This window comes from Ursus maritimus, unplaced genomic scaffold (genome assembly GCF_017311325.1).
Source record: "Ursus maritimus isolate PB19 unplaced genomic scaffold, ASM1731132v1 scaffold_21, whole genome shotgun sequence".
Taxonomy (NCBI): Eukaryota; Metazoa; Chordata; class Mammalia; order Carnivora; family Ursidae; genus Ursus; species Ursus maritimus.
The window spans coordinates 25440191-25457105 of NW_024424564.1; positions in this window are offsets into that span (position 1 = coordinate 25440191).

A 16915-nucleotide genomic window follows, 5' to 3' on the forward strand; every position below is an offset into this window, starting at 1 on the left:
CTCCAGACAGCAATGATTCAAAAGTTAAAATACAGCCTTGGAACAAAGTTTGAAAAACTATGCAGCTTTCAAATGCTTCTTGTAGGTGTAAATACACAAAACCAAGGGCTTGGGAGCCTCACAATTTACTAAGACTTTTTTTTAGGACTTCTAAAATAAGTAAGGCAACACCTCTTAATTATAACTGAATTAACAGACCCTTAATAAAGCAAAACACATGGACTCACAAAAGTGTGATAAGAATAATGCCTTTAAAAGATTTGTGAGTAAGGTTGCCCAGGTGGCTCAGCTAGTTAAGTGTCTGACTTAGACTCACTCAGGTCATGATCTCAGGGTCCTGGGATCAAGCCCTGCATTGGGCTCCCTACTCAGTGGGGAGTCTGTTTGTCCCTCTGCCCCTTCTCCTGCTTGTGATCTCTCATTCTCTCTCTTAAATACATAAATAAAAATATTTTCAAAAACAATAGATTTGTGGGTGAGGCTGTTAGCACATATAATTGACTGTAATACATTTAAAAAAAAACACACTTCTAAAATTTTCAAGTATTTATTTAAATTCCAGTTAGTTAACATATATGATAAAATTGGGTTCAGGTGTAGAATTTAGTGATTCATCACTTACATATACACCCAGTGCTCATCACAAGTGCTCTCCTTAACACCCATCACCCATTTAGACACATTTTGAGATGTCTACATTTGTAAGCATGTTGCTAGTCTGTTCAAGATGTTAAACAAACAACTCTAGTCCTCCACTTACTTTGGCAGAGAATAAATAGAAAATGCCAAAGTGTCAAATGGAAAGATCCACAGACCACAGGTTCTGCCAGAAAGTGGAACCAGGGTCTGATCAAGAAAATTTTATGTATCAAGAATGGAAGTACATGATAGTGTTTGCCTAATAGGATTTTAGAATTCCTGGGATCAGTGGCTACCATAAGTCTCTTATTTCTTCTCTTACCAAATGAGAGTATTTTTTGCAATGATCCTATTCCTGTTCCACAATCACACTGGGTATGTGGATGGAGAATAACTTGTTTTTTAGTTAATAGGTCTCCATATAAAAATAATTGATTCCAGACCTGATGCAGATTTTGAAATCCTGATCAACAATTGGTAAATCTTGGGGATTAAGTGAATAAATTGTGTGTGGAAGGATCATAAATAACTGACTAAGGGAGTTGACAGTGGTGACAGACTTAATTATTCTTTTTGTAATTCCTGACCCCTCCCTGAATCAATGTCTCACGCCAGGTGACCTACTTTGGCCTACTGGATATTAATTATAGAGTAAGGGGTTCAAATATGCTCACATGAATGGGCTTTCTTTCATGTACTATTGCTTCTCTTTTAGCTAATATTAATATATGCCATTTGAACCTTAGCTAAACTTGTAGGAAGAAGCCAAGTCCTACAGACCAGTGGTCTGAAAAAGAACTTCACAACTGAACTCAGCTTAAATATATTGACCTGAAGATGCATTCAGAACCGTGAACATAAGAACATATGCTGACTGACTGATACTTGCCTCTTTCTTTTGGAGAGTATTTTATGCAGCATTATTGCAAAAGAGCTGGTTGATACTGTTACAAGCTATAAAATTTGTATTGGAGGCATAACTAACTTTTAGAGAAAAATGAATTTTCTTGACTTAAACTAATATAGAAAAAAAAAAGGACAATTTCATTCATATTAATAGAACCAAACATAATAATTGAAATGTTTTCCCCCAGTACTCAACACTTTGAAAAACTTTCCTTCCTTTTGGGTTATTTCAGAAAATTAGCTTTAGGCCTTGGATGGGAAGGAGAGCCCAGAGAATCCATCTTTTCATAAATATAATTTGCTTTTTAGGATGTTCTATATTCCAACTTTTTAAAGTAAAAGTTTAATAATGGAGGAATAGGAAGGAGAGCCCAGAGAATCCATCTTTTCATAAATATAATTTGCTTTTTAGGATGTTCTATATTCAAACTTTTTAAAGTAAAAGTTTAATAATGGAAGTATATAAAGTTTATAACATAATGGAGGAATAGGAAGGACAGCCCAGATAATCCGTCTTTCATATTCATATTCATATCAATCCATCATTCAAACTTTTTAAAGTAAAAGTTTAATAATGGAAGTATATAAAGTTTATAACATAATGGAAGAATAGGAAGGAGAGCCCAGAGAATCCATCTTTCATATTCATATTCATATCAATCCATCATTCAAACTTTTTAAAGTAAAAGTTTAATAATGGAAGTATATAAAGTTTATAACATAAAATGGAGGAAATTAATACATCTTAGTTCTTTGACTTCCTTACCTGATACTACAATTTGAAATGAAATCTTTTTTAGTATAATAGGTGATTGTAGGAAGTTTCAATTTTTTTAAAAGATTTATTTATTTATTATTAGAGAAAGAATGAGAGAGCAAGAGAGAGAGAGAGAGATAGCACAAGCACTCACACGACTGGGAGCAAGGGCAGAGAAAGAACATCTTCAAGCAGACTCCCTGCTGAGTGGAGAGCCTGATGCAGGGCTTGATCTCAAGACCCATGAGATCATGACCTGAGTTGAAACAAGAGTCGATGCTCAACCAACTGAGCCACTCAGGTACCCTGGAAGTTTCAATTTTTTAAATTGGCTTCATATTCTAAATTTCATGTCCTTGACATTACCTCAGAGAGCACATCATCATCACCATCATCGCTGTATTTCTCTTAAAATCTTCTATAACTGTATTACACGCTTTCCATATCCATGTGTTCTGTACCAAATATGTAAGGGTGTTTACTTTTATGGTTTGGGGATTATCTAAACATAATGCAGGTATGGAACTGAAAATGGTAAAACCTATAATCCAATTGTACTTTTCTGTTCCAAGGTTTGCTCTTTTAAAGAAAATACAATCAATATTGTATAAGTTACATTAAATTTTAATTCTCTAAATACTCTCTTGGGATAACTTTTCAAATTGTAGTATTTGACCTATTTCTCTCCTAATTTTGATATGATGTCAGTGTTATTTTATGATAGTTCTGACTAATTTTAGAGGATTACAACTGTACAACATAGCCTTAAATATGTATATCATAGGGCCGCAGAACTGCCTAGAAAAAGAAATAACCAATAACATTAACAAAGATAAAAGAAAAAACATAAAATATATTCCAACTTTTTGGTCTTAAAAAGCCAGAACTGAAAAACAATCTTTTAGCACACTCTCATTCTTTATTAAGTTTTATTAAGCATGATAGGATTCCATTCATTCCATTTTTGCTGTCAATATTCTTGAGGAAGTAACTGGGTTATTTGGCCCATAGCATTTTCCAGTCTGAGAGTTGCTGATTCTATCCTCACAATGTACAGTAATATGTTCCTCTGTGCCCTCTATTTCCTATACCTTATTAATAAGATCTACAGAGCATTAGATTCAGATTACATATTTTTGGTAAGAGTACTTCATAGGGAAGTTAATTATCTTTTATCAGGAAGGAATTTGGATAGATGCCATTGTTTTTCCTAGTGTTAGTAGTCACTAATGCCTGATGCCGAGATTCATTAAAATATTAATAGTTCCAAAATGGTGATATTTTAATCTTGCTCTATTCTTTATATATATTTTTAAAAATATTTTATTTATTTGTCACAGAGAGAGAGAGAGGTTGAGACTGAGCAAGCAGGGGGAACAGGAGGCAGAGGGAGAAGCAGGCTCCCAGATGAGCAGAGAAGTCCGATGTGGGACTCAATTCCAAGACCCTGGGATCAGGACCTGAGCCGAAGGCAGACACTTAACTAACTAAGGCACCTAGGTGTCTCATATACTTTATATTTTAAAGAGAAATTTTTCCAAAAAATTTAAAAAATATATTCATACTTGGTAACAATAATTAGGAAACACAGGATAAATGATTCAAACTTTTATTTTACCAGTTTTAAAAATGATGAGTTTATTCACTATCTTTAGGTTTGTATCTTTTTGTTATGAACTCATAGATTTAAATAAGTTTGAAGTGTTTCAGTCAATTCCAATAGTGATCCTTCATGGTGCTCATATTGTCCTATTTTAGGTCAATGGTAGCTTCTTCAAGTTGGAGTCTCAATTTGACACAATCTTAGTAGAATGTGAAGTATTTCAGTTACTTTCTATCTCATCTGAAAGGATATCACAAGTTCCTCTTATACGTTTCATAATTGTTGAAACTAAATGATGACTCCGTGGAATCGTGGTACTATTCTATTTGTATGTGTTTAATTTTTTCATAATCAAATGTTAAAAAAAGTGGACAAGAAGTAAAAACTGGACATAATATTTGGAAACAATTATCTGAAGAAGTTTGGCTTTTAAAAGTATAGAGAAAATTCTGGTTAGCTAAGCTCTGACATACAAAAGTTTTAGAAGTTGTCACTCTCGTTTTTATAAGAAAAAGGTGAAAAATGGAAAATCAATTGCAGCAGCCCTGGCCGAGAGCTTATGCTAAGGATATAACAGGAAAACATGTTTGTGACCCTGCGGGCTTTAGCATAAACATCAGAGCAAGAGCAGTTGGGAACGCCCGGCTTGCTCAGGGTGGAACACTGCCCTTCCCGAAATCCCCTCCGATAACGAGTGGCCAGGAACACCTGGTCTGCTAAGGGCGGAACGCCGCACCAACCGAAACCTGATTGCTCTTGACAGTAGCCCGTGGGGTCCATAAAAACATGTTTAAGAATAGGCCTCACTTGCTGAATGTGACATCATCTAATCCCGTGACCTTTCCCGTGATGTACTACCATTCACTAGGATCACGAGATTCCCCTTGATTGTATTTGATTGTTTACCGCCAATAAATACACAAGGTTGCAGCTGTTCGGGGCGGTCACACTCTTTGCGGTCGTCCCCTGCACCCATGCTCTCTTTCACAGCTAACCTGTCTGTGCCCCATCCTTTTCCCGAATCATGCCGTGGCTCCATGGGTGGTGTCGCGGCAATCAATGACTTAGCATGGATCATCCAAGACTGAAGTTGTGGAGAAAATCAGCACATTGAAGTATGGATAGACAGACAAGTACAGAAAGTCACAACTGAGATCCTACCTGAAGCACAGTCCACTGGAACCATAAACTGATAAGTACATTTAATGGTAATTTTGATGAAATACTGGAAGGTGAGTATAAACTCGCCTGAGAGTGAAAAACTCCTGGAAGCTGCAGTTTTGTGGGGAGAGACAATTTTCATGGGGTTTACCTCCAGGAATCCATCCAAGCTGTCACAGTGGAGAGCCAAGAAAGATCCTCTCATGATTTTGGCAAGGGTAGGGGATGGAAAACCCTGTAAAATACACTCAGAGTGTTCTCCATATCAAAGGCCTACTGTACAGGGAAAAGACAACTAGAACCACATCCCACCAAACAAAATGTCATTTCTCTCACTCCAGGTCACTCTCTGTCTCACCTAAGGTTCTAAGACACACTTGTGAAAGTCAAAGTCCATGGACACAGGCCCACTAAAAGACAGAGATTTAATCATACAATTGTGAAATTCTTCCCCTCCCTTACACCTAACAACTATACCAACAAGACCTCAATATAGCAACAGATGACTGCAGCTCAAAGAGCAGTAAGATGTACACTCTATCTGATGAGGAGTTAAGGAACCCCAAAGACAGCAGAGAAGACAAAAGAAGATCAATAGAGGAATCTGAATCTTCTGGCATCTACAGCTACAATATTAAACCCAGCCCAACTCCCATAGAGATTAATATAAAACCTCACACTAAAGCCTATTTAAGTCAGGCGGTAATACCTGTTAAGTTTTCATCACGTTAAGTTTTCAACATAATTTTAAATCATGGTAGAAGGAAACAAAGTCTGAAGATGCAAAGAAAGCATCAGAATCAGACCCAAATATGTAGGGATATGGGAATTATCAGCTCAGGAATTCAAAACAACTATGATTACTATGTTAAGAGCTCTATTGGAAAAAGCAGATAGCATCCGAGAATAGATAGGTAATGTAAGCATAGATACAGAAACTCTAACAAATCAAAAAGAAATGCAAGAAATTAAAAACACTTTAAAAGAAATGAAGAATGTCTTTGATGGGGTTATAAGATGACTGGAAATGGGTAAGTGTGTTTGAAGATGGATCAACTTCTCAAACTGAAATTGAACTAAAATCATTATGTTGATGATGATGGCAATAATAATAAATCACCTAAGACTTGAAAATGAACTATTGGGACTTCATAAAGATAAAAAGCTTTTGCACAGCAAAGGAAACAATCAACAAAACCAAAAGACAACTGACAGAATGGGAGAAGACATTTGCAAATGAAATATCAGATAAAGGGTTAAATATTCAAAATCTATAAAGGACTTATCAAACTCAACACCTAAGGAACAAATAATCTAATCAAGAAATGGGCAGAAGATATGAATAGATATTTCTCCAAAGAAGAGTCTTATACAAATGGCCAACAGACACATGAAAAGGCACTCAACATCACTCGGCATCAGGGAAATACAAACCAAAACCACAATGAGATACTACCTCACACCAGTCAGAACGGCTAAAATTAATAAGTCAGAAAACGAAAGATGTTGGTGAGGACGCAGAGAAAGGGGAACCCTCCTACACTGTTGGTGGGAACACAAGCTGGTGCAATCACTCTGGAAAACGGTACGGAGATTCCTCAAAAAGTTGAAAATAGACCTATCCTACAACCCAGCAATCGCACTACTGGGTATTTACCCCAAAGATACAAATGTAGTGATCCAAAAGGGCACCTGCACCCCAATGTTTATAGTAGCAATGTCCACAATAGCCAACCTATGGAAAGACCCCAGGTGTCCGTCGACAGATGACACACACACACATACGTATACATATATACACGTTTGTGTATATATACACATACACAATAGAATGTACATATACAAAATAGACTATTACTCAGCCATCAAAAAAAAAAAATGAAATCTTGCCATCTGCAACAACATGGATGGAACTAGAGGGTATTATGCTAAGCAAAATAAGTCAATCAGAGAAAGACAATTATCAAATGATCTCACTGATATGTGGAATTTGAGAAGGAGAGGATCATAGGAGACGAGAGGAAAAAATGAAACAAGATGAATCCAGAGAGGGAGACAAACCATAAGAGACTCTTAATCTCAGGAAACAAACTGAGGGTTGTTGAAGGGGCGAGGATTTGGGGGATAGGTTTGCTGGGTGATGGACACTGGGGAGGGTATGTGTTGTGGGGAGCGCTGTGTATTGTGTAAGACTGATGAATCATGGACCTGTACCCCTAAAACAAATAATACATTATATGTTAATACTTAAAAAAAAAGAAGAAGAAGTGGGGAATGAATGCTGGACGGGTAAAAACAGCAAGTCTCTCTACTGTGACATAAATTGCTTAGCACAGTTTGTGGAACATAGAAAAAACTCAGAGATGTTAGACATCATTATCATCAGAGTGTAGAGTCATCATCATTATATTTTATAACAGATTATAAGAATTTTTTATTTTTATTACATGGTGTTTATGTTTTAAGTAATCCAGCAGAACAAGAGCTAAAATTCATGTTTCATAGTTGCTGATTATTTTTTTCCTTATTTTTTGCCTCAGGTATTTTTAGTTTATGAAAATGTGTTTTTTAAAATACCTATTTCTAAATGTATTGTTAATCATTTTGATTTTTCAAATAGCTAATTGTTGTATAATGACTTGATTAAAGAGGTTTTTTCCTTGTTTTATGTTTTACATTTGTGATGGCCCTGTGTGTTGACCCTGGATGGTTGTTATTCCTCTTGTTGTTGCCATACTTCATTTAACTGTAAAATAAAAAGAACTAAAAAAAATTTTTAAAGAAGGAAAGACAATGTCAAAAGATGTAACATGCATAATAGGAATTCAAGAAGAAGAAGACAGAGAGGAAGAAATACTGGAAGTAACAATGGCTGAGAACTTTCCAAAATTAATGACAGAAATCAAATGACAGACTTCAGAATCTCAGAGAACACCAGGTAGGATAAATTACGTCTGCACCAAGGGGTGCCTGGGTGGTTCAGTTGTTAAGCGTCTGCCTTTGGCTCAGGTCATGATCCCAGGGTCCTGGGATCGAACCCTGCATCCAGCTCCCTTAGAGGGAAGCCTGCTTCTCCCTCTCCCACTCCTCCTGCTTGTGTTACCTCTCTCGCTGTCTCACTCTCTGTTAAATAAATAAAATCTTTAAAAAAAAAAAAAAGAAAAAGTCTGCACCAAGCCATATCATATAAAAACTACAGAAGCCAAAGACAATGGGATAATCTTGAAATAATTCAGAGGGAACAAGGATAAGAATCTGAAAAAACTTGTTGGCAGAAATTATGTAAACGCAAAGAGTGTGAAGTAAAATATTTAAAGTGTTAAAATTAAAAACAAAACAAAACAAAGCCCTCACTAACCTAGAATTTCTTAACCAGGCAAAATATACTTTCAAAAATACCAAAAAACAAAACAAACAACAACAACAAAAAAAAAACCAGGAGAAATACTCTTTCAGACAAACAAAAAATGAGGGAACTTATTACCATAAGACATGCTCTGTAGGAATGTTTTAAAAAGCTCTTCAGTCAAGAAAGAAAATTATATTGGTTTGTGCAGTGAATTGAATAGTCTCCCCCAAAAGGGTGTGTCCAAATCCTAACCTCCAGTACACGTGAATGTGACCTTATTTAAAAACAGAGTCTTTGTTTATGTTATTAAGAATGCTCAGATGAGATCACCCTGGATTCAGTGTGGGACCCATGCGTCTACAAGACAGAGAAAACCACAACTTGCTGGCTGCTACTACATTCCAGGACAGAGGCATTGGGCAGATTGTTGCTCCAAGTACCCGGAAGGAATCAGCCCTGCTGACACTTTGATTTTGGATTTTTGGCTTCCAAAACTATGAGAGAATAAATTTCTGTTGTTTTAAGCCACCAAGTTTGTGATAATTTGTTATGGTTGTCCTAGGAAATTAATACATATTCTGGTACTAAAAAGTAGAGTGCTACTGTAGCAAATACCTTCAAATTTGGATATGGCTTTGGAATTGGACAATGCATAGAGGCTAGAAGAATTTAGATGGACATGAGAGAAAAAGCCTCAACTGTCCTGAAGAGGTGATGGGTAGAAACATGACTGTTAAAGGTGACTGGTAAAGAGTTCAGAAGGAAGTGAGGAACATGTCACTGGAGACAGGAGGAATGGCAGCAGGCCTTGTTAGAAAGTGGCATTAAGCCTGGCTGAATTTATTCTACTGTTGAGTGGAAAGCAGAATTTGTAATAAATAGATGCAATTACCTGTGGAGATTGCCAGGCAAAATGTTAAAGTGGCAGCCTGGTTTCTCCTTGCTGCTCATAGTAAAATGTGAGAGGAAAGATAAATCGCTAAGCAAAAAGAAACAAACATTTGATGATCTGGGAAATTCTTAGTCTAACAAGATTGCAAAGGAAGCTTAATTTAGGAAATTCAACCTTGGAAAACCATGCTCTGGAGAGAGGGCTGAGGGTGTGGCTCGAAAATCTTTTACTGAAAAGATGAGGTGTGTGATGCACGGATCTAGCCAATCATCTCAGTAGAAGCCAGGATTACAGATGACTTTATCCAGGAAGGATATATAGAAAACTTTTATATAATGCTGTGGCTTTTATGACTTACATGGGAGACAGATAGGGTGTTCTGGAAACATTGTATCATCAGAAACACTGCCAGAAAGGGACAGGGCCTAGACAAAATGAAAGAAGGTTTTTGGATTCCTATATTTTGACTTCTTCTCTGTGAAAGACAGTTAAGAGAATGAAAATCACAAGCCACAGACTGAGAGATAATATTTTTAAAACACATATTTGATAAAGGACTTACCTCCAAAATGTACAAAAAAGTCTCAAAAGTAAAAAATAAAATAAACAACCCATTATAATGGAAAAAATGTTAGAACAGACACCTCACCAAAGAAAATGTACAGATGTCAAATAAATTTCAAATAGTAGTCAACATCATTTTTCATTGGGGAATTTAAAGTAAAAACAATAAAATACCACTACATGCCTATTAAAAAGGCTAAGATTAAAAAAAAAAAAAACAACTCTGATAACACCAATTGATAGCAAGAACACAGAACAACAGAAACTGTCATTCATTGCTGGCGGAAGTGCAAAAAAGATACGGACACTTTGGAAGACCTTGTGGTAGCTTCATACAAAGGTAAACATAGTTTTGCCATATGATCTAGCAATCACACTCCTAGGTATTTATCCATTTATTTTGGAAACCTTAATGTCCACACAAAAATCTGTGCAGAAATGTTTATAATAACTTTATTCATAATTTCCAAAACTGGAAGCAACCAACATGCCCTTCAATAGGTGAATAAACTGTGGTACATCTATACAATGGAATATTATTCAGCGATAAAGAGATAACCCATCAAGTCACATAATGACAGGCATGAATATTAAATGTATATTCTGAAGTGAAAAAAAAGTGTGAAAATACTAAATACTGTACGATTCCAATTATATGACATCCAGGAAAAGGCAAAACTATAGAAATGGTAAAAATATCAGTGGTTACCAGGGTTGTGGGTAGAAGAGAATGATGAGTAGGTGACATACCAAGGATTTTTAGGGTATTGAAACTATTATGAATACTATTATAGATACATAACATTACGCATTTTTCAAAACCTATTTAACTTTTTTTTTTTGGCAAAAAACAAAACAAAACAAATAACAACAAAACCTATACATAAACACCATATTCTGGTTGACAAATCTGTTCCACAGAAGGGTCTTGGGTAGCAACTCAGAACTAATATACATATTAGAATTAAACAATTAAGTACACAAATGGTGATGACGTGAGCCAAGTTTCTTATTTTTGGAGGAGGAGTTTGCAGATAAACAAGAGTGGAAGGCTAGAATTATCCATGAGATAACATTAGAACTGGTAACATTAGAATGAAGTCATGTTTAGCACTAGATAGATACAAATGTTAACGTGTGTGTGGATGTGTGTGCATGCACATGCTTATACAGGTTAGTATACATCCATCTATGTTCTTCCTATTTCAGCTGAAATCATCTAGCAGTACCTCAGTAACAAGGAACACGCCTAGTACCCATATATTGGTTCCTAATAGAATTTTCTAATAAAATAAACCAGGGATTTTTGAGAAAATGGCTGATTCTAGTACTAAGGAAGAAAATGCACAAAATGAGAATAGAGCATTCTATAGTGCTAGAAAGTAAGTAAGTGCCCACAGAGGGAAAATGGAAAATAACAGGAGAGGAGAAGAAAAGAAAAAAAAAAAAAACACCAAGATGGGGTTATATCAAAGGAGCACGGGAGTCAACTGGAAGAAATGCCAATGATAAAGCTGAAAGCATTTAAATAATAAAATAAATGAAGCAGGATTGGATTAAAACCCAATGCATAAAATAGATATCTATGAGTACATACTGATCTCAGATACCTATGCAGAATAAAAAAAAATCAGAATTAATCCGATATTTCAAAAAATGAAGTAATTTGAGAATAGTTATGTATACACTGATGACTACACAATTTATATATCCTACCTAGACCTCTCATTTGGAACATCACTATCTCCACTACTAGACAACTTTAATCCACTTACCCAGCCCAAAATGCTCTTTCGCATATACTCCCTGTTGTTCAGGCTAAAATACTTGAGGATATTCTTTATTTTTCACTTTTATTATAGTGTACATTCAATGTATCTGTAAATTTTATTGCTTGTAACTTCAAATATAGTCAGAATATAAGCAGTTTTTAAATCAACGCGACTGATAGTACCATGCTAGAAATCAGCATCTTCTTGGATTATCCTAATACCTCCTAACTGATCTCCTAGAATATGCCCCAGCCTTCTTCCATTTGTTCTTAACTAGGAGCAGAATGATTTCTTTACAGTTATATAGAAGTTCATTTCCTACTCAAAACCATCAAATGCCATAACTTTATAATGGAATTTTATATCGAATGGTGTAATTTCATCTTTGTACTTCTTCAACATTTCCTTAACTATTTTTGGCCATTTGCATTTCAGTATATATTTTAGAAAGATCTTGCCAATTTTCATTATATATCAAATTTTATAAGATCATCATAAAGGTGGCACTTTAGCAATTTTCAATAGTTGTTTAGAAGAATTTTGTTGGAATTCATAAGGTTTTATATATTTCAGACTTCGCCTTAAAGAACATCATTATGCAGTTCCATTCTCTAAGACTGAAAAATGTGACTAATCTTTTATTTCTCTACTATAGCTTTAATAAGTTTACTTGTTGCAAAAATTAAGTAATGTGACCTTTCCATATACTTTTCTTCCCTGCAGAAGGTAATTTCTATCAAATAAAAATAATAATCAGGATAAGTAAGTATTCACTATAGGTATCTGTTCATTTTTCATCATTATGGTACAAGTAAAGGATTATATGAAGATTAGTCTTTGATTTTAATTTAAATGGATTTTACTGGTAAATTGGATTTTGCTATGCTTCATAAGGAAATATTTCGTGTAGCAAACTGAATTGCCTACCTTTACAAATTGATATGAATCAGGAAAGAAACTTCATTTCATGCAAACTTTTTAATATCTAGGCAGAAATGTAAAATTTACTCTTGCAATCATCTGTGGTTCTACTGCATTAAGAATTCTATTTATCTAAGCAAGTGGAATAGCTTGCATTTGGCCATGCCCCTCTGTGCTTCTGTATAGTATTATATGTTAATATATTTAATCTATTCAACATCTTTGGATATTTTAAACATAATCACATGCATTTATTCGAGGGCTTGGGTGTACTTTTACTACCTGTAATGAATTTGACCTATAAGCAGAAGCTCGATAAGCTTTTATCTAGTAACATACATATAGAAGTTGGCATCATAAACATTGTTTTCTTGGATATTTGCATTTTTAACTCTAAATGATTAATCTTTTTCTCCATATTAAACATATACAGTAATCTAAACATTTTTAATTTTTTCTGGATGTTTACGTCACCATTTTATTATAAACTCTCTAGCTGTTTCTCCACTTAAAATGGCAATTAGCTCTTAGAAATATTTCCACATTGATTACAATTACTATGGTATTAATTAGACATGAAAGCATTTAATTTTTTTAAGTTTTTATTTAAATTCCAGTTAGTTAACATACAGTGTAATATTAGTTTCAGTAGTACAATTTAGTGATTCAACATTACAACACCTGGTGCTCATCACAAAAAATGCAATCCCCATTAATCCCCATCACCTAAAAGTATATAATCTTAATTTAAAAATGAAAGCTACACAGAAATACTGTCAATACTACATGTATCAAATAATTAGCATTCAACTCTCCTATACAATCTGTTCATTGCAAAAATGATGCTAACTGCTCCTCTCCCTACTCCCTATCCAACAAGTGCCAATTAAATCAAAGCAGCCAATTATACATTGCTGGTGTCAGATACTGTTTATTTGCTAACAATTTGTTTTCCTGGTGCATTAAAACCAAATTTTGTTGAGCCACAATATGCTACATTAACACAAGCCTCTTCACTAACCCCGGGGATGGGTTATTATTTGTCTAAATCAAGTATGATAATTCTATATCCTCTACTAGTATTGGTTAGGAAAGTGTGACCTGAGTCTCATCAATGATTCTTAAGAAGTCTGATGACTAGAATTTTCAGAAATCTAATTCTTGATTTTAAGAAAAAAAAAAAGACAAGACACAATTCTAAAATACTCTGCCTTTTCTTCTTCTTGCCTTAAACGTAATATAGCTTTGGAAACCATCTTCAGGCCATGAGGTTACAAACATAAAGACAAAAGCCAACATAATTTATTAGAAGGATTTAGTAAGAGCCTTACTATTAACCACTGAATTATTGCATCAAAACTGAAAATACCTATATATAGATTCCCTGTTAGGTGAAATACTGAAATCTTTGCTATCTAATGTTTTGTTCCAATACTGTACATTTATCCTAATTTGTATAGTTTCTTTTATTGTTTCAAAGTTGGGATCCCAAATAAGTAAACATAATTAACAATGACTATTATTGTGGGTAATAATCAAAAAATAACTGAGATTTATTAATACAATTGTTATGGTTCTATGTCCTTTTGCATAAAGCATCATGTCCTGTAATTATCACAATAACTTTATAACATATATAACTTTATTATAACTATGTTGTGGATGATAAAAAGGAGGCACAGAGAAGTAGAGAAAGTTTCACAAAGACTGGAAATTGTAAATTCACATCAACACAATCTCACCCTAGTACAACAGCTCCTTGCTGTTATTAATGGAGTGCCATCAACAAATGCTTAGGTAGGGACAGAGAGGTTTGGGATTATATTACATAATACACAATTTGTGTTAAAACAAAAGACAAAGGGTCAGGAAAAAAAAACATATTTTTAAAATAAAAAAATACAAAATAAACCTGAAAAGTTATACTGTGTTACAAATTTTCTATTACTATTAATCCTTACAATGTATAGCCTGGATATTCCACTTCAGTTAAAGTAGTATAATCATAGACTTTTTTTTTCTTTCAAGATTCTATTTAAATTCAAGTTAGTTACCTATAGTGTAGTATTAGTTTCAGGGGTAGAATTTAGTGATTCATCACTTGCATAAAGCACCTGGTGCTCATTACAAGTGCCCTCCTTAATGCCCATTACCCATTTGGCCCATCTGCCCCACCCACCTCCCCTCCAGCAACCCTCAGTTTGTTCTCTATAGTTAAGAGTCTTTTATGGTTTGCCTCCCTCTCTGTTTTTATCTTACTTTATTTTTCTTTCCCTTCCCCTATGTTCATCTGCTTTGTATCTTAAATTCCACATGTGAGTGAAGTCCTGATATTTGTCTTTCTTTGACTTGTTTGCTTAGCATAACACCCTCTAGCTCCAGGCACATAATTGCAAATGGCAAGATTTCTTTTTTTTTTACCCCATCCCCCTACCCCCTTCCCCTCCAAAAACCCTTGGTTTGTTTCCTGTGGTTAAAAGTCTCTTATGGTTTGTATTCCTCTCTAATTACATCTTATTTTTCCACCCCTCCTCTATGGTCCTCTGTTTTGTTTCTTAAATTCTACATAGGAGTAAAATCCTTTGACAACTGTCTTTCTCTGACTGGCTTATTTTATTTAGAATAATACCCTCTAGTTCCATGCACGTCCTTGCAAATAGTAAGATTTAATTTTTTTGATGGCTGAGTGATATTCCATTGTCCATATATACCACATTTTTATCCATTTATCTGTTGATGGACATCTGGGCTCTTTCCATAGGTTGGCTATTGTGGACATTGCTGCTATAACCATTAGGGTGCAGGTGCCCCTTCAGATCACTACACGTATATCTTTAGGGTATATACCTAGTAGTGCAATTGCTGGGTCATAGGGTAGTTCTATTTTTAACTTGAGGAACCTCCATACTGTTTTCCAGAGTGGCTGTACCAGCTTGCATTCCCACCAGCAGTGTAAAAGGGTTCCCCTCTCTCTGCATACTTGCCAACAGCTACTGTTTCCTGTGGTGTGAGGTGGTATCTCATTGTAGTTTTGATGTGTATTTCCCTGATGATGAGTGATGTTGAGCATTTTTTCACGTGTCTATTAGCAATTTGTATGTCTTCTTTGGAGAAATGTCTGTTCATGTCTTCTGCCCATTTCTTAACTGGATTTTTCTGTTGTTTGGGTGTTGAGTTTGATAAGTTTACAGATTTGGGATACTAGACCTTTATCTGATATGTCATTTGCAAATATCTTCTCCCATTGTGTAGGTTGCCTTTTAGTTTTGTTGATTGTTTCCTTTGCTGTGCAGAAGCTTTTATCTTGATGGAAGTCCCAATAGTTCATTTTTGCTTTTGTTTCCCTTGCCTCTGTAGGCATATCTAGTAAGAAGGTCAAAGAGGTTGCAGCCTGTGTTCTGCTCTAGGATTTTGATGGATTCCTGTCTCACATTTAGGTATTTCATCTATTTTTAATTTATTTTTGTGCATGGTGTAAGAAAGTGGTCCAGTTTCATTCTTCATGTGACCATCCAATTTTCCCAGCACTATTTGTTGAAGAGACTGTCTTTTCCATTGCATATTCTCTCCTGTACAAGCACAGACTTTTAAAATTCTTCTCATACAGGCCATGTCTTAGAAGTCTATGTTTGGGTTCATTTTTCTTTGCATAATCTAGGGAATCATAAATCCTACCAAAGCCAGTTGTTTTGCCACCACCAAATGGGTTCTGAATACAAATACGAAAGTGATGGTCTTGTACATTTTAGCTAGTTTTTCCCAAATTTCTGTCTTAGATACTGTTGCCTTTCCAGCGTGAAGGACATCAACGACTATCTGTTTTCGCTGAAGTAGTCAGTTGGTCATGAACTTCCTGGTCCAGACAGTTACTGTGTCATTCATGATGGCAGCCAAGCTTCAAGCAGCCAGAGGGGAAGAGACTGTGCTTATATAACTTTCAGTTTTAATCCAGTATTACTTCTCTGAGCAAGTGATAGAACACCTGTATTTTTTCACTACACTTGTGAAACATAGTAACAGGCATTAGAAAAATCTTAGAAAGTCACTTACTGCAATACTTAGATAAACTTGAATTTGTGATTCTACATAACTGTGGGACCCATTCTTTCAAGAAACATGCCATTAATAATGACATATTACATTCAAAATTTGTAATTAGAAGAAACATCTAACATTTGTTAAGGAACACAGAAACCTAAAACCCCAAGTAGAATTTCTTGACTGAGCTTCACAAAAGGTGGGTAAAATAGAATGAATTTAATTATTTTTTATTTCCCCATAGGCTACAGTATCACTTATCAAAATATCAAATTATAGGAAAGAAAACATGTGAACCACTTTTATCATCCTT